This window comes from Canis lupus, chromosome 13, assembly GCF_003254725.2.
Source record: "Canis lupus dingo isolate Sandy chromosome 13, ASM325472v2, whole genome shotgun sequence".
NCBI lineage: Eukaryota > Metazoa > Chordata > Mammalia > Carnivora > Canidae > Canis > Canis lupus.
In genome coordinates this window covers 46,117,557-46,136,843 of record NC_064255.1, presented here as the reverse complement: position 1 = coordinate 46,136,843, position 19,287 = coordinate 46,117,557, and the positions used below count along the sequence as shown (strand labels likewise).

At 41.2% G+C, this 19,287-nt stretch overlaps 1 protein-coding gene and 1 long non-coding RNA gene across 6 annotated transcripts in view; one reads left to right on the top strand and one right to left on the bottom strand.

The window, feature by feature from the left end:
• Window positions 1-19,287, top strand: part of SCFD2 (sec1 family domain containing 2) — a 419,880-nt gene that overhangs the window by 274,426 nt on the left and 126,167 nt on the right. The window lies entirely within an intron of this gene.
• Window positions 3,364-19,287, bottom strand: part of LOC112652285 (uncharacterized) — a 29,386-nt gene continuing 13,462 nt past the window's right edge. The window contains exon 2 of the long non-coding RNA XR_003131337.3: window positions 3,364-3,965. This is a non-coding gene — a long non-coding RNA (uncharacterized LOC112652285). The remainder of the gene's footprint in view (window positions 3,966-19,287) is intronic.

Genomic DNA, 19,287 nt, shown 5'->3' with positions numbered 1-19,287 from the left:
AATGCCGTTTTACTGTGCACATGTGTTGTAAATAGGTAAATGTAATGTGATGTTGATATATTCTGCATAGAATTCTATGCATTAGAGTAACTTAACTCCATAGAAACTCTTGAAGTTGGGATCCCTGGGTGGCGCAGCGGTTTGGCGCCTGCCTTTGGCCCAGGGCGTGATCCTGGAGACCCGGGATCGAATCCCACGTCGGGCTCCCGGTGCATGGAGCCTGCTTCTCCCTCTGCCTATGTCTCTGCCTCTCTCTCTCTCTGTGTGTGTGTGTGTGACTATCATAAATAAATAAAGAAAAAAAATATTAAAAAAAAAGAAACTCTTGAAGTTTATCAAGTTAGGTGCAATGATTGTAAATCCCTATTAACTGTAAAACATAGCTGGGGATCCACTAGGCTCACCAACACTTTTTTCCCCATCATCATCCGTGAGAATGTCAGGCATCAGTAAACCATTAGAGACAACATAAGATGCAGCGATGCTGAGGGTTCTAGAAACAAGCCTCTACTATAGGGGATCCCACAGATGGTTGCACAAGCCCTTTTAATTAGCATATTATTGACCCAATAATAGCTTTTTCTGAGAGATGTGTTTTATATTCCAGCCCACCAGCTGGCACGGATATGCTGCTTAAGGATCACATAATAAAAGTCTTTATGAAAATGCGCGCACAGCATATGTCTAGTAGCAGATTTATAGATGAAATAGTCCCTGTGGTTCTCTCTCTTTTCACCAAAGAAGGGAAATGAATAAATATGCCAAACCTGAGCAAATATTTAGGTTCAGCAAGGGTTTTATCTCATTCACTCATTCTCATATCAACAAGTTTAACCTTAAATCTTAACCTCTGTTTTTCAAAATTAGTTATCTTCACTTTTGGTAAAGATCCTTTACAAAATCCATCAGTAAGATGAGCCATTAGAAAAGCACAGTGCGTGTTGGCAACGTTGGAAGTTCCATAAGGAACTTGCTACTAAGAGGTAATGTGCAATAAGTGTACGTTGGAAGAACTTAATGTAGCTGTGGTTTGCAGAACGGGCAGGAAACTCAAAGAACAGAGAGATTTATCATTGCACAATTTAGAGCATTTTACACTTGATCTTAGCCAAAAGGCCAAGACGCAATACAATTGAGAGCATTCTAAAGAAATTTTCAGCCAAACTAGTCAGAAAGCAAAGTATCTATACTAAACACAGCTATATGCTTTCTGTTTTTCATACTAACAAGCTTCCATAATGAAACATTTGAATCTCAAATTATTTCATCTTTATTACATTGTAGGAAATTAAATTTTGGTTTGAATGAGCCCCATAATATGAAATTGAGGTGTGGTTAGAGAATTGTGTGGATTGTTTATAAATAAAGATCCTTCAGATGATTTACTTAACTCTGTGTGTTCATTCAGTACTTCATTAATTCTAGAAAATTGGTGTTAGAGTAAACTCATCTCTTACATAGTATCCTTTATGAGTCACACTCTCTGGTAGGTACATGAGCTAAGGATAGAAAGATCTAGCAATTCATTTAATAATAGTAACTCAGCAAAGAGTGCTATTTTTTTTAATATTATTTATTTATTTTAGAGAGAGAGCACACCTGAGCGAACCTGGAGAGGCAGGAGAAGAGGGAAAGAGAGGATCTCAAGAAGACTCCCTGCTGAGCACGGAGTCTGATGTGGGGCTCAATCCCATGACTCATGAGACCACAACCAACCCCAGCCAAAACCACAAGTCAGATGCTCAACCAACTGAACTACCCCAGGTACCCCAACAAAGAGTGCCAGTGACAGAAATAGGAAGCCAGGGAAGAATCCAGTTCAAAAAGGAATATGCATGCAGGATTTCAGGCCATGCTCACCCATTGCATCCCTGTTATATGTCCACAGCACTGTGCTAGATGCTGGTGTAGGCGGTTTGTTAGTAGGGTGAGGTCATTGTCCTCTCACAGTGGAAGCCACACCAAGAAGATAAGCAAACATGAACATGTAATTAGCAACTCAAGACAGAATGAGATTAAGCATCAAGTGATTCCAAGAAAAATCTGGACAAGGTTCTGAGCAGAAGAGATAGAAGAAGGCAACATAGAGACAGAGAAAGAGAGGTGGCTCTAGGATCAGAGAGTCAAGAGAGAATCTTGTTTTCACCATTCTGTGACAGCAGCATGGTGTTAAGTCAATATCCCTGGGCTCCAGTTCCCTTGTCTAGAAAGTAAAGATCAAAATGCCTTTGGTACACATTGTGCTGATGATGAAATGACATAATATATGGGAAGTGCATGACTGGTGCAAGAGGCACCAATTACATGACAGCTATCCCTATGATTATTGTGACCCAGCAGAGGCAAGAGTGGGGCAGTCAGTCCTCATGCAAAAGATCGGCTTTACCTCAAGGATAGTGGAGGATTTGCCTAGGACCTACCATTTAAAGACAGGAATAATTAAAAAAAAAAAAAAGAAGAAGAAGAAGAAGAAGGAGTCAGTGAGAAGGCTAATCTATTAGAAATTTGTCTTAAAAATGGGCCGGAGTCAGAGTCAGATTACAGAGGGCCTTGAATACCCTCTTCCTTGAATAGGAAGAGAAATTCAGACTACGTTTTATGGGCAGTCGGGAGTCACTTGGAAAATATTGACCAAGGAAGTTGCTGGATGAGATTGATGTTTTAAGGCTCTTATTTTGATAGATCTGATCATTGGATATGCAACCTGGATTGGAAGTGAGAGAGTCAAGAGTTAAGGGTGAGCAGAGAGGGAGAATGAACGTTTATTGAACACCTATGGTATATATTTTAGACCATGGTCCGAAAACCAGTCTCTGATTCCAAATGGATTCTCCACTAAGGAAGAATCAATTTCTCTTCCTCTTTAATGAAATGGAAAGTGAAAGCACAGACGAGCTTTTCCGAATTCTTAGGGGAGTTGGTTAGAGCAACCCAACTACCGTCTATAGTGGAATGAGAGAAAACCATGGTGCTTGTGGAAGGAAACAGCAAGATGCAAATTGTTTGAAGGAATATTTTTGTATTAAAATATTAAATTAAATATTATTAAATATTTAAAATATTTAATACTATTTTAATACTATTTTATATTTAGCATTAAAATAGTATAATTTTTTTCCCCTTATAACAAGGGTGTCTTCTATGTTCTCTTCCCCTATCCTTTTATACTTAGAGTCAAAATCCTAACAGCGAAGTTTTGGGGGCTTCAGATGAAAGGCATGATTTCTCCATTCAAATCCGTATTCATTAAAACCAAACTGTTAAAATGGAAGCTATATAATACAAGCTCTTCTGTGAACATTTGGACATCTGTAAGGAAATACATAGAAGCCCATTTATCAATCTGAAAAGTATCCAAAAACAAAAAATCCAATCACCTTTATTTGAGAGTGATCCAAGAAAAGGTGACTCCATTTTGGCAGACTCCCTGGTCGATGGAATTGTCTTCAGACTCATGAAGAGATTTGCCAGCCCTGTGGGAGAGCAGGGTTGGGGGTTGGGGGGGGGCAACCACAACTATATCTATAGAGTTCTCTTAGTGGATTCCAGGGAGTCCCAATACATAGCTTGGTAAATCAGAAAGCCGGGATTTTCTAGACTTGTATTCATTTTTCTGTTCAGAAGCATCTCTTCCACATGCTGTTCTTATTAAGGAATGTTCTGGGAACTGTGTGACTCTTGAAGAGTCAATTTGTGCTTCCAATTAACGTTTTCAAAAAATATTACACTTAAAGCCTAACATTGGCCAACAGTCTTAAAAATTTTGTAGGACCGCCATTTTATTTTCCTGAATGCAATCGTAATAAAAACTTCCATATTCTGGCTTGCATTGAAGTGGTACGTTCCAAGAAAATATCCAAGATCCCAGGGTTTAGTTGAACTGTGACATTGTGTTCATTGTTGGATTGTTCTCATGTTTATCATAGATTTTTCTTGTCTTGTTTGGCTGGGGTGAGTTCTCTGGCCTGTAACAGATAGATGTGGTTTTAAAGTGATTAGACATTTTTCTGTGAAAAGACAACTTTATATCTGAGAGAACATTAAGTGTTTAAAAGTCCTAAGGTTTGGAGATGTAAAAAGCTTTGATTTTACCTGCACTAGTGCTTGTAAGATATGTCTTGTATTGGTTTGCGTTTTTCATTTAGTTATATAAAATATTCTTTTAAACCTAGCAAACAGCTGCTGATTGGGAATACAAATGCCGGCTCAAAGGGAAATTGCCAATCTCACCTTCAAATATGACTCTAACCTCAGAATAGAACTTCCATTTCAAATATTGCTAAAAACCTATTTTTAAGTGCCTGGAGGAAAACTCACTTAAATTCTGTGCTTTTATAGGAAAATACATGCATATCTTCAGCTCAAGATATCAGATTTTATAACTTTATAACTTTGCATTCTGAATAAAAATCTATTTGTCTAAAAAGTCCATACATCATTATAATATGGCAAGTATAGAATATGAAAGCCCTTTATCATCCAACCTCTCAAAATGTCTTTCTGAGACTATCTTGGAGAGTATTTCTCCATATTTTCTTTCTAGAGAGTTACTAATAAACACACGCATATATTCATTAAAATGGATTGGATTCACCCTCTGCTTACACTTCTACAACTTGTTTTTCTCTCTTACACATTTTCTTGCTATTATGTACAAACCTACTTTATTCTTTTTTAACAAATATTTCATTCCGTGGGGGAAGTGGCCCATAATTTATTTGAACAATCCTCTGTTGATGGACATTTATATGAGATATTGTTCAATTTACTTTTTAATTTACATACAGGAAAATTCACTGTATGTGAAAGTAGAGTAAAGTTCTATGAGTTTAGACAAATGAGTGCAGTCATGTAACTACCATGGCAATGGAGATGCAGAGTTCATCACTCTAACACTTTTACTATACTGTTCCTTTGTAGTCGACTCTTCCCCCACCACCAGCCCTTGGCAATCCCTATGCTATTTTCTGTTCCTATACTCTTAATCTTTCTAGAATAGCATAAAAATGGAATCATGCAGGATGTAGCCTTTTGGATACGGCTTCTTGCACTTAGCATAATGTGTCTTTATCCATCAGTGTTCCTATGTGTACCTGTAGTTCATTTATTTTTATTGTTCAATAGTCTTCCATTGTATGGAGGTGCCAGTTCCTGTGTCTGTTCACCAGCTCAAGGACATTTGGATTCTTTCCGGTTTTTAAAATTATGAATAAAACCACTATAAATATTCATGTTTAGGTTTTTGTGTTAATGTAAGCTTTAATTTCATTTGAGTACATGCCCAAAAGTGGGATTACTGGGTCACATGATAAGTATAGGTTTAACTTTCTAAGAAACTGCTAGATTGTTTCCAAAGTGCCTGTAACCATTTTTGGTTCCCACCAGCAATGTGTGAGCATTCTAGTTATGTATACTCTCGCCAGTACTTGATATTGTCAGCTTTTTTTGTTTTTTGAACCATTCTGATAGTATGTCATGGTGTCTCATTGTGGTTTAAATTTGCATTTCCCTAGTGACTCATAATATTGGGTGTCTTTTGTATACTTATTTGCCATTCATGTATCTTCTTAGGTAATGTGTCTATTCAAATCTTTTCCCATTTTCTCCTTGGATTGTTTTCTTATTGCGTTTTAAGCATCCTTTGTATTTTCTGGATACAAGTTCTTTATCAGATGTTGTTATACAAATATTTCTCCCAGATCATATTTGTCTTTGCAGACTGTGTCTTTTTGCAGATCAGAAGCTTTACATTTTGATGATGTCCAATTTATCTTTTTAAAAATGGATTATGATTTTGTTATCATCTAAAGCTTTGCCTAACCTAAAACCTCAACAATTTTCTCCTACATTTTCTTCCAAAAGTTTTATAGTTTTATTTCATACTCTCAGATCTTTGATCCATGTAGAGTTAGTTTTCATATAAAATGGAAGATATTGGGACGCTGGGTAGCTCAGTGGTTGAGCATCTGCCTGTGGCATTAAGTTGTAGTCCTAAGGTCCTGAGATTGAGTCTCACATTGGGCTTCCTGTGGGGAGCCTGCTTCTCCCTCTGCTTGTGTCTCTGCCTCTCTCTGTGCGCCTCATGAATAAATAAAAATCTTTTTTAAAAAAGAGGGAGATATTGAGGTTCATCTTTCTACTTATGAATGTCCAATTGTTTTAGCACCATTCTTTGGAGATTTATCTTTGTCCATTGAACTGCCTTGCACATTTACCAAAATCAGATGATCATATATATGTGGTTATATTTTAGACACTTTATTCAAAGTAATGAACTTTAAAGGTCTGCCATATTGCCGCTAAATCCATCCCGAGAAATGAAGCTACCAAATCCCATTTAGACTATGCATTTCTTTATAACTTAATGAAGTCCAAGAGAACACATTTCATAGTTAAACTCAGGTCATTAAACACTTGCATTGTTTAAGGCAGAGTTGGGCATGGGGGAGAACAAAGTTAATAAGAAATAATGTGTGCACCCTTTGGTTTAAATATTCTTAGTAGGAAAAAAAAAAAAAAAAAAAAAAAAAAAAAAAAAAAAATAAATATTCTTAGTAGGATTTTTCCCAAAATGAAGTTTAATGTTAAACTTTTCCAGATTCTTCCTAATAAGGAAAGTGTGAAATTCCAAAATAATTCCCTCTTACACTCAAACACACACGTGCACACACACATACACACCACACATCAGAAGGAAAAGTTTATAGCTTGAAAACATTTGATATTGGCATAAACTCAAAAATATATAACCTTTTACTACTAAAAGTTTGTCTTCTTATAACAGGACAGAGTATTAGAAATTGCCTTTTTTTTTTTTTTTTTCTGGTTTTGACCAACAGGATCCTAAAGCAAGGTACCTAACATGCCACAGGCCTTTATCAATGAAATGTTCAGAAAACAACCCCCTTCCATCTGTCTCTCCTGTTTAGATTACTAGCTTACTATATGCTGGCCTACCTAACCCTCAAAAGCCCTGAGGACTTTTCATCAAGCAAGTGAAACAACACTGTGGTAGAGAAATTTAAAAAAAAAAAAAAAAACTACTTTAGCAAACTTGAAAAGAGCCAGGCAGTCATTCCCTCTATATACTTAACCCATTGAATGCTTGACCAGGGGAAGCTCAGAACCCTGGGGAAGATCTTTCTTTTCTTCCTCTTTCCCTTCCTCTATCCTTCCCTCCCTTTTTTTCTTCCATCCATACTGAATAGGTGGCATTGAGCCATGTCAGGAAGGAATATAACAGTTACTTCCTGATAATTTAGTTGGACAAAGAACACATATCTGCAGAACACAGAAGTAATGAGTACAATTCACAAAGAATTCTACAAAACCCGAGTTTTACCACGATGCACTGATACTTCTTTTTTTTTTTTACCAATAAAATAAAAATAGTGGCAGCCTTTGTCTAATTAGCCCCTGCCAAAAAAAGTCCATCTCAGAAAAAATAATGGAATCTGAATTAGCACAAAAATGTACTTAGTTTTCATTAAATATCTGTATATTAATTACTCCTACTCTTCTACGAATTTCCAGATTTCCAGGTAAAGAATTTAAAGAACCACCAAAGTGATGAATGCAAAGAGTACTTGGAATAGACCCTGGGGGCTGAGAGGGATCTCTCTAATCACCTTGTCCAAGCCTGTCAGCAAACCAACACTGGGCAGCCTCACCCATTTTTACCAAGGTCACCACCAGGTCACTGCAGAACTGGACCAGTTCTTTCCTGGGAAGAACTGCACAAAGAGGACCTCAGACAGTCTGGAAGGAGAGTGTGGGCCTGAGGAATGATGGTGCAGGCCCCCAGAAGGAGCAGACGAAGGCAGCCAGCAAGGGTGGAGGAGCTGGCTGGGCTGGCAGTGTGTTTGCAGACCTCTGAGTTTGGAGCACTCCAGGCAGACAAGTCCATGGCTCTGGATGGGGCTGGCTCAGTTAGAGACAGGCCCACTCACTGCTGCTCTAGTCAGTAGGAACCCAAGAGCATCTATTCCGTTGGCGTATATTGATTCGGTCGGGGTATTAGAGTGACAGTTCATAATACACTGCTGTTTCCAAAGAGTAAAGCGTGCACAGCTCATTTGGTCAGAAGTTATAACTTCACACTTTTACTAGTAGGGAAAATCTGGAAGAGTTTAGTAACCATTTTCAACTTTGGAATTTGTCATTCTCCAGTCCTTGCTTTTTCCTCTTTTTCTTTTTTAATGGTTTAAGTTAGAAAGTTTGCGTTTCATTAAGCTTCTATTGCCATGGACCACACCCTATTCCAGTGACCTTGAAGAAACTTTTGTCACTGCTCTGGTTGCCTGGAAGTTCTGGAGTAGTTCAGACAATCAGAAGGATCTGGTTCCCAGAATGACTGTCTAAAAGAGGTTAGGAAAGAGCAATACGACAGTAAGCCAGTGTGGATTTGTAGGATTCTCAATACAACTTCATCCTGGTATCCACAACCAGCAGGAGATTAGTTAAGCCCCAGAGAAGCCCATCTCCAAGCATGCACTGTGTATCCCCATTTCCCTTTTGGGGCTGCAAAACTGGGCTTGTGGTTTGACCATGGTGTCCTAGAAGGACTGGTCAGGACACTCAGGGATGGCATTTTCAGCTCCTCTGAAGCCATCTGTTTATCCAGCAAGTATCTATTGAATATCTACTGTGTGCCAGGCATTGTATGAGACGCTGGAAACGCAGTGTTAGTTCCTACCCTAGTGGAGCTTAGTCACACCTTGAATTAGCAGTGGGCTTTGGGCAAGTTTTTCTCTTCTGTAGATAAAGGACCTGGACCGCATGTTCTCAAAGGTTCCTTTACAAGTAGGAAATTCTATTCCTAGAAGCAGAGCATCCCCAGTATCTCTTAAGGAGAACAGAAGCACAGCTTCAACAGTAGGGAACAAAAACTCCTAGTGTAACAACTTAACACAAAGAATTGGAGGCGGGGAGGTAGTATATTTTTTTCCTGGGATGAGAGCTTACTTTTTGGGAAAAATTTGATGGAGTTTTTCTGAGAAGAGGAAAGAAGAAAATGAAAAACCTTAGTAGTTTATATCATCCTTGTTAATTCAAGTAGGTGTTGAGAACAATTCAGTCTAAGTAAAAAGATTCTTGAAACTTAAAATATATGGAATGAATATTGTCCTTGTGCCAAAAAATATTGCATTTGTTCAAAGCAAATTCATTATATACTTGTATTTAACGAAGAGGAGATTTTGACAAACTGCTCTTTAAAAATTAGATCCATGAACTCAAGAATCATACTCCAATTAATGAATTCCGAGTCTCCTGTAGGGCAACTCAGCAGGCCACGTGGGCTATCAGAAGGAATGAGAAACAAGGTCCTTGCCTTCAAAGAGCTCACAGTGTGTAGTTTCTTCTACATGGACTAAGTACCTTTTATAAATTCCTTTTTGTTTTGTACTCGAGTCTTTAGCATTTATAATGGAAATATGATGACCTTGGCCATATCAAGGGGGCTGGGAGGTGCGATAGCACCATACAACATGCTGTGAAGGCTTTGGAAGTACAGACTTGTGCTTTGACCAAAACCCTGGAGATTGGAAGGACCTCTCTTCCTCCTGGAGGCGTGATCTCTAAATTGTACTTCCTAGGCATTTTCTATCAGCAGCACAGAGAGTATTCCATTTTCTTTGATGCATTTCTGGGTTTGGAACTATCAGTGCTGTTTGGCATCAATTAAACTGAAAAATGTTTTTTCGTGGACTAGCAAAAATGTTTGCTTTAGTGTTGATTTTCTCATTTTGTTATAAAATAGATATCCCCATCTGTGTTTCATCCAGGACAACTTGGAAATAAAGATATTTTTAAGTGTATAAATGTGATTTGAGAATTTGAAGAACTTAGTGTGGTGTTTATATGAGCAAGTGTAGATTTCTATTTCAGAGGTGGCCACCCAGAAGGCCACCTTCCCTTCTATTCCTGCCCCCCTTCTCCTTTTCATTCCATTCCTCTGATTCCTAACTATCATAATAGAAGCTTTCAGCAAACCAAACGCAGCAGGGCTATGGAGGTGCTCAAAGGATGGCTCAATCATACGTGCCCTGTTTGGCCATGAATACATGAGGACAGTATAACCAGGGGACCCAGTATACCAGATACAGAGTCTAAGTAGATATATTCTGAGAAGGGGGAAAAAACGCACAATTTTAGAAGCCGTATTAATGCCTCTGGGTTACAAGGACTGCCTTTTTCAGACTGCTTGAGCTTGGGATAATCTGACCCACTATGTGATTGTGGGAGTGGGGACAGAACAGGGACCAAGGGATACTGGACCCCTTCTGCAGTAACATAATTCCACAGGTCAGTGAAGAACCTTATTCAGAGCAGCTGCAGGAAAAGGAGACAGCTGTAGGCATCAAAAATAACCTTTTAGAGCAGCCCGGATGGCTCAGCGGTTTAGCGCCACCTTCAGCCCAGGGCGTGATCCTGGGCACCCAGGATCGAGTCCCGCGTCAGGCTCTCTGCGTGGAGCCTGCTTCTCCCTCTGCCTGTGTCTCTGCCTCTCTCTCTCTCTCTCTCTTTTTCTGTCTCTCATGAATAAATAAATATTTAAAAAATAACCTTTTAATAAAAATGCTATCAATGATTACTGGGGAGAAATAGAATATTTTATTTTTATAATAGAATTTGTAAAATTTTGGCAGAAGGTAATTGTTCCAATTTGGCATTAGATAGCCAGTCTTCAAAACAGGCCAAACTAAGAGTTTACAAAGGACTGATAGTGTCCTAGCCTACCATTTATTCATTCAAACTTTTACTCACCAAATACCTATTAATTGGCTACTCTGTCATTTTTCCTCAAACTTACTCCCCTTACATAGGGGAGGAAGTTTTTTTGTTTTCTTTTTCTTACATAGAGTCCTCCAAGTCAATCATGCCTTTTTTTTTTTTTTTTAATACAAGGCTTTAAATCCCATTACCCCATTGCCTGGAATATGCCAGGTAAAAAGTCTGGTTTTCAGTGTTAGCCTGTTTGAGTTGAACGAGAAAAGAATTGAGCCAGCCATCACCACTCTAGTGAACTCTTCTGACGCCAAAATGTAGCCCAGAATCCTTCATATTGGGGAGATTAACGAATCTTCAAGTCTTCATGTTTCCTGGGGAAGGCTAGGACTGGCCATTATGGTTTTAGAAACTCAGCCACAAGTATTTAACGAAAGCAGACGGCTTGAAAATAGGAGGTTTCCATTGGCTGTTTCCACATGCCCAGGAACAGAGTCGCTGCTGACTGTGGAGTTTACGTTCCAAGTCAGCCTCAGCTTCACTGGGAGGACCCCGTCTCTGGAACTCTAACTTGTCGCCAGCAGGGCTTCCCCTACCACCTGCAACCTCCCACCTCACTGTTGGGGATGCAGTTTTCCCTAGAGTGATTACCTTCACATGGTAAGGGTGTGCCACAGCCAGTGATGACGAGCACACCCACTACAGGTTCACACTCAACAGGTTCCACTCCAGATGGGCACTGGGAGTTGCATTTATTAACACTAGGCCGAAAGAGATCCAAAGTGTTTTCCAGAGAAACGTGGTAATGCCAGGGCAAAAAGACGAATAGAAAATAAAATGAAGCAGAATGTAAGATAATCATTGATGTAATCATAAAATATTTTTTTAAAAAGCCACGGGATCTTATATAGTTGATATTGGTCTAGATTTGGCACAGAGCTTCCTAGCAGTCAAAGAAAAGAGAGAACTCAGATTAGTCAGAATTTGGAAGGGGGGACTGATGTCACAGCCTTCTGCCCACCTGGACGCTACCTTCTCAGTAAGAGCTATGTCTGCTGAATTCCTGGAATGGCCTGTAGCCACACCATCATTTTCAGGGCCAGGTCCACAGGGGTCTGTGATTCCTTTTCCCAAAGTAGGCTTTGGAAAGCCGGTGTCGCGATGTTCCCAATGTACCGTTGAGTCAGGAGTTCCTTGAATTGGAGACACAGCTGCAGATTTCAACTTCTCATCTCAGCAGTACTCCTCTTTTGGGGAGAAAATTCTGGTCAGAAGGAAAGAATGGAAAGTAGGGAAGGGAACTAGTTGTTTAAAATTAGATGTAGTATCACAGGAAAGGGTTTTCCCTCCCTGATGGCTAATTCTACATTTAGATCCATGCACCCCTGAGTCTAAATATTTACTGGGCTCTATGCACAAAGGTCTCAAGAAGAAACAACTACCCACATGTACCATAAATCACTTGCCTGTGATGTACTGAAGAAATGCAATGTGTCTTTCTTTACCCTTCTGGGTATTAAGCACCGCTCAATCTATAGATTTACAGGCCTCATTTTTTCACTTATATAATAAGTAATTCTTGCCCTGCAACTTTGTGCCAGGCACTGGGGATAAAGCAGTGAGTAAAAATGGCAAAATCTCCACACACATACAGTTTATAATTATTTTGCTGTTGTTACTTAATGTTAAGAAGAAAAACTTTACTCTTGCATTTTTTTTGCAGCTGAGTCTCATAAGTATTATCTCTCTTCTGTTTTGATCTCTAAATTACCCTGTGAGGTAGTTTGGCAGGAATTAATCCCCCCCTTTAGAGATCAGGAAAAAGCTGAAACTTGCCAAAGTCACACAGAACTGGGGTTCCAAACCAGGTCTCTCAGCTCTAATGCCTAACCTTTCTCAAGTACACCATTCTCCCAATTAGATATTTTCCCTTTGCCTTCTGACCTCTCATTTGCTAGCTCTTTGTGGCACTCTAGAAACGGGCATGCACATTTCTCAGAAAACCAAGCAGATCGGAAGAAATAATCAGAATACAGGCTTCCTAGATTTGCTGGCTGATTTAATGTCCACTTCTAATAGCCTCAGAGGCCCCGTTCGGGTCGGCTCGGGCATGTTTTCAGGGCTGCCTTATGGAGAGAGAAGACAGAAAGATACTGTGTTCTTACTCCTTGTCACTATCAATTTCAAAAATTCAGGCCCCAGGAAGAGAAAATAGCATTCTTCAACGTTTGTGCCTTTTTATATGCATCGCCCAAGAGTTAACTTGCATTTGACATCATTTTGCTGTCCGCCCTCCTTTCCCAACCTCCCAGAGATAATATGTTTCCTACCCCCTCAAAACTTAACAAGAAATGATAGAAGTGCTTCCGACAGAACCACAAATCACTTGCTGACATCCCTAGTGGCGTTAACCATCATGCTCTATGATACATGGACCTGTAGCCCCTCCTCATTTTTCACATTGGGACGCTGGCATCCAGTCATTGGATTCGAATTGGCCCAGTAATGTTTTCCATCTGCTGGCTTGGCACCAGTCGTCACAGAGTGTCACCTGGGTTCTATCTTACGGTCTCCAGGGCCAAGGCTAGAAGCACTGCAGAAGAACAACTACCTTATTCATCTGTCAGCACTGTTTATTCTGTGTGAACAAAACAAGATTTTGCTGAAGTATATATAAAAGAAATTTACTGGAAAAGTCTCGTCAAAAGGGCCTAAAATGCGTTTCCCCACCATCTCGCTTCCTTTCCTCTCCCCCCACATCTTCAGACTCTGACAGACCTCCAGTGTCATCTTCTCCGAGGAGCGGTTCCTAACACCCTCACCACCCCCCACACATGCCCCTGGAGAACTTATTTCATCCTGCATTGTATCGCCATTATTTATTTGTATTTCTCTCTCTCACTAGACTGTAAACACTTCAAAGGAGAACAAGCACTGTGTCTTTGAAAGTTCATACCATACAGTGTGTTTCCATTCAGGGAGTGATTTGCAAGTTTAGAAAAAAAAGTAGTCATCTCTGTTAATTTTTGTTTTAAGATTTTATTTATTCATGAGACACACAGAGAGAGAAAGAGGCAGAGGCAGAGGGAGAAGGAGGCTCCCTGCGGGGAGTCTGATGCAGGACTTGATCCTGGAACCCCAGGATCATGACCTGAGCCAAAGGCAGACGCTCAACCACCGAACCACCCAGGTGCCCCCCTCTCTGTTAGTTTTAAACTGAATCTACAGAAATAAAATGATAAATAAATAAATAAATAAATAAATAAATAAATAAATAAATAAGATTGAAGTTGCCATTATAAAAAATCAACTAGGTAAAACCTTTTCCCTTTTATAAAAAGTTCAGTGTTGTGGTTTTTACTTTTTTTTGAAGATTTTATTTATTTGAGAGAAAGAGAGAGAGATAGAGACCATGAGTAGGGGAGAAGGAGCCGAGGAAGAGAGAGAAGCAGACTCCCCGCTGAGCAGGGAGCCTGACACGGGGCTCCACCCCAGGACCCTGGCATCATGAGCTGAGCCGAAGGCAGATGCTTAACCCACTGAGCCAGCCAGTTGCCCCAGATTGCCTTTTAAAGACAATTTTTAAAAAAACAACTGAAAGTTTTTGTTGTTGAAAATCGACAGGGTATTTGAAAGTGTTCGATATAATTTAAAATTGACCTTACACGCTTGACAAATGCATCATTCATCAATGATGGCCAGGTAAGTTGATGCTTGTGGCTCTAAGATGGGTTTCTGCTTTAATTGGAAATTTCACATTATTTGTGTTCCATCATCCGAGTGATAGAGATGTTAGCCATGGTAGCCTAAAGGACACCTGGGTGGCTCAGCAGTTGAGCATCTGCCTTCAGCTCAGGGTGTGACCCCGGGGTCTCGGGATCGAGTCCCACATCGGGCTCCCCGCAGGGAGCCTGCTTCTCCCTCTGCCTGTGTCTCTGCTTCTCTCTCTGTGTCTCTCATGAATAAATAAATAAAATCTTTAAAAAAAAAAAAAAAAGAAATTACTCCTAAAAGAATGGAAGGCTTTTTTAATGGATCATGTTAATGCTGGCTTCGAGTTTACAGAAAGATGATGAGGGGCTGCAAGAGCAATTCTAGAGGGAGGAATGTCTGGGACAGAATTTCGACTCGAACATAAGCCAGACCATCTACCCTGGTCTAAGACCCTCTACACCAACTTTTCATCAAAGGGCAGAGACAAGTATTCATGCTTGGCTCTCAGCTGAATAGTAATCTAGACATGCAAGTTGCATCTTCTTCAATGCCTGCTTGCGCTGGCCACGTCTGGGAGGCCTGCAGGGGCTAGGCCTGGCACACACCACTGCCCAGGAAGGTGAAGGATGGCTGCCCCCTCGGAGATCTGAATTGGTCTCTGTAAAAACATAGGCCCTGGCATCGGGTAGTGAGAAAGGACTGGGCCATCCCAACGCCAGAGCGACTTGGACGCGAATCACTGAAGAGTTGGTAACAGACTGACTGGGTGGGGAGGTAGGAAGGCGAGAACAGTACTGGCAGTTGCCTAAGTTTCCTGAGCATCTTCAGGCTCCCTAAAAACTATTTGTAAAAACTGGCTGGACGGGCTCTGGATAGTCCGTGTATTACTCAGTTCCACAGCTTTGACCCGTTAACTCACAGATGCAGAGCGTAAGCTGGCCTTGGCCTTCCCCAACCCTTCTAGACCATACATGTGAGTGTTCAGTGGGACCATACTCTGATTTGAAAGAGAGTATCATCTAATTAATGTGCACTAACATTAGCAGCTACAGCACCGTTAACAAATACATTCAACAGCTTCTCCGGTGAAGAAAAGCCGTGAGACGACAGGCTCATTCAGTGTGTGGGCACCGGGAAAGCGATTATCTATTCAGAAATACTTGTAACAGAAGAGGATCAACCAAGACAAGCTGGTCGCTAATGGTTTTGGCGTGGGAGGCAAAACTGCCTTGCAATTCTTGGCTCTGAGGTGGGGTCAGGAAGGTCAGTAGCCCAGCGTTGACCTTTGTGTTTGGAATCTTTCATATTGACTCACCAGACTCTTGTAATTTGGTCAGCCAAATGGCAGAGATGTAGACGGCGGTCTCTGTGCCTGAACTTTAAACCTCCCGAGTGGCTCGTCCTTTAGGATGATAATTAGCCTTGCTTGGGATCCAAAGCAGAGTAGCCACCTAAGACCTCCCATATTAATCTAAATTAAATCAGTGAGTGACCACCAGAGACCCCGCTAGGGAGATGGGGGTGGGCAGCTGAGGAGCAGAGCTTCGTACCTTTGTATTTGGTTTGTTTGGAAGCCCATTTGGAGGTGATTTTCTACAAAAGTGATGTATCTGCGAGAATGAGAATCAGCAACGCAGATATGCTCACGAGCTTCTCAAGCACCAGGGCCCTCCCGTCCCTTTAAGCTCAAGTGGGATTTTGGTTCCTTATTTCTTCGCCTGATGATGTCACTTGACAGTCAGTCCTGTGATATTTTTCAAAACTCAGAAATATCTGTTTATGGTAGCAAACTATGAAGCCAAATTTTTCCAATCAACTTCAAGCCCATCACCAGAGATAATCCCTGTAAATATTTCGGTGAAGTTTCTTCCGATTCATAGGCATGTGTACATATAAATAGACACCTACCTAGATAAATAAAACTTAAATACAAATTAACCTTGCTATCGGGAGTACTTATTTTCAAGTTATTTTAAAAGATTCCTCTCCAATAGTCGTGTTATGTTTTAAGAGCTACTGTTATTTATTGAAGCACTTCCTATTTTGGGACATGTCAGTTGTTTCCAGATTTTGAACATCCTTGGGCATAAATCTTTGTCCTTATCTTTGATTACTTCCTTAGGATAAAGTCAGAGAAATGGAACTACTAGGTCAAAGGGCACAATTCTTTTTAAGGCCCCTGATGAACACGAGTCACATTGCACCCCAGGAAATTTGCGACGGTTTATTCGTCTCATCTGGGTCTGAGAGAGCCTGTCTGCCTGAAACCGTGTCTGCACTGAGCAGTGTTCTCCACGCATCGAGTGAGGGTTGGAACATTCCACTGGGCCGTGCTATCTGTAGCTTGAGAGGCTGTGCTGCTTAAGAACTGGCCAGTGTGGGTACCTACTGCGACAGGCCATCACTGCAGGCCTCGCTGTGGCTGCCGTTGGGCTGGAGCCTAATAACGGACGCAGTCGGAGCCGTATCCAGCAGGGGCACATGCATTGCAGAGTTCTAATGAGCAAAGTCAGGCTGGTGTGAGTTTTGTTATATTTGTGTGTTCTCAGCATCCTGTGGGAGGGCTGCGTCTGGTCCCGGAGCCACTAGGCTGGGGCTCTTCCCCAGAAGTGACCATCTAGCAATCAAGGAGGCCGTAAGCCTGAAAACGGCACGTCACAGCCCAGTGGAGTTTTCCTGCTGACAAAGAACTGATTGACTGAATATAAATCACTCTGACTTGAGTGATTCTATCCACTCAGGATGAATTGGGGAGAAAGCACCAGAAGGAAATTAGCCTCTGAAGTGTGAGAACATTGGATTACTGCCGTCAGGAGCGATGCTTGTCAGGAGCATTGCCTCTTTGCCTTATTTTGCGTCTCATGTTCTGTGGAGCACTGTTGGGGTGCCCGTAAGGATTAGAGCAACCTTTCTGTAGGTGTACACATTCTGCTTATTTCCTTTTCCGTTTTAGTGATCTGTGAACAACAGATTGGTAACCGTTCATTTTAGTTTTTAACGCTTGGTTTATTCTGTGACAATATCAAAATTTCACCCGATTTTTTTTCTTTTTTTTTTTTTTCAAGATTTTATTTATTTATTCATGAGAAACAGAGAGAGAGATAGAGAGGCAGAGACACAGGTAGAGGGAGAACAGGCTCCGTGCAGGGAGCCAGACGTGGGACTCGATCCCGGGTCTCCAGAATCAGGCCCTGGGTGGAAGGCAGATGCTCAACCACTGAGCCCCTCATGCGTCCCTCTTTTTCTTTTTTTTTCTTAAATGCTTAACAGTGTCACATAAATCAATTAAGTCATTCAATAAATGTGACTGTCTTGCCCTCTTACTCTCCCTGGGATTTGAACAGTGAATAAATCCAGCAAATCCCTGCCATCATAGAGCTTACGTTCTGGTGTGGGAAGACAATAAACAAATACAGAGCATGTCACATGCTGATGATAGCTTTGGAGAAAAAACAGGGCAGGGAAGGGGGCCCAGGAGGGCACTGAGTAGGATCCCATTATATATGGGATGGTCAAGAGAGGCCTCCCGCAAAGGAGACATTTGAGCAGACCTAAAGAGAGCAAGGCAGGGAGGCCCTCTGATATTCTGGGGAATGCCATTCCAAGTAGGGGAACTTGCAAATGCAAAGGCCCTGAAGCAGCAGCTTGCTTGGTCTGTTCCAGACACACAGCCAGAAGGTTGGAATGAGCAAGTGGGGGGCAGGAGGACAGATGGCAGGGTGTAGAGCAAGTAGGACATAGTCAGCCTTCATGGAGACTTTGGCTTTGGGTCTGCATGAGCCAGAGGGTTCTGAGAAGAGAAGTGACATGATCTGACTTCAGTTTCTGTTGGCAACAGAGGTGGTTTATTCACGGAAGCAGGAGGAAAGCCAGAGTTCTGCGGGCACAGGTGCAGAGCTTGCAAGGTGGGAGGTGGGAACCTGTGAAAGGCCTCACTGATGGCTTCTGCTTCTTGCTGAAGCAGGAAGTCGGGCCACCGGGCAGTGGCAGGGTTGAGGGAGGAAGCCCTTGGAGGATTGAAGGAAGGAGGAGAGGGTTTGAGGTTACGGTTGGGGAGGGTGGAAGACCAAATGGAGAAAAGTCGGAGGAATAAGAATTGACATGGCCGTGAGCACCATTATTATTAGTAACTTGAGTAAAGGATCGGTTGTATAAAACTTTTTTTGAAATTGTTTTTGAATCTTCCTTCAGCCAGCTGCCCCTCCACCCTTCCATCTGTAGCTTAGGCTGATTGTTTCTGCCCATCTTGGTACATTACTCCTCTGAGAGCCTGGTTAGAAGAACCAACATCCCGAATGGAAAGAGCTAGAAAAGGTCCCAGAAATCATAGAATCTGACCACCTTCACTTTCCAGAGAAAAGAGTGAGAGAAAGCCACCCGCCCCATCCAGGGCACAGAACTCAGGCATTGTGGAGCTGACCTCAGACCCTGTCTCATGATTCCCAACCCAGGGCTTTTTAGAGGACAGCACTAGACCTCTATTTTTTTTTTTCCAAAAATTCATTTTAAAAGAACTTAATCTTACCAGTGTTGGGTATTTTCTAGTCTGGATTCTGATGGACTGTAACCGGTTTAAGTTTAAAAGATAAAGGAAAGTTAGGGCAAATCATTTATAAACATTGGGTTGAGGTCTGTGAAACCCATGCAGCACTTACTACTTCATCTTCCATATTAAATACAGACCTAAAACAGAGAGCATCGTCATCATGGTCATCATTGGGGATTTGGGCGAGTTACTTCGCTATATTATACAGCATGTTTTTATTGAGCGAGTTTTTATTCATCCTCTTTCTCCGTGTTTTTTTAGATGTGATTGAAATGTTTTCCACATTTATTTCCAGTGGG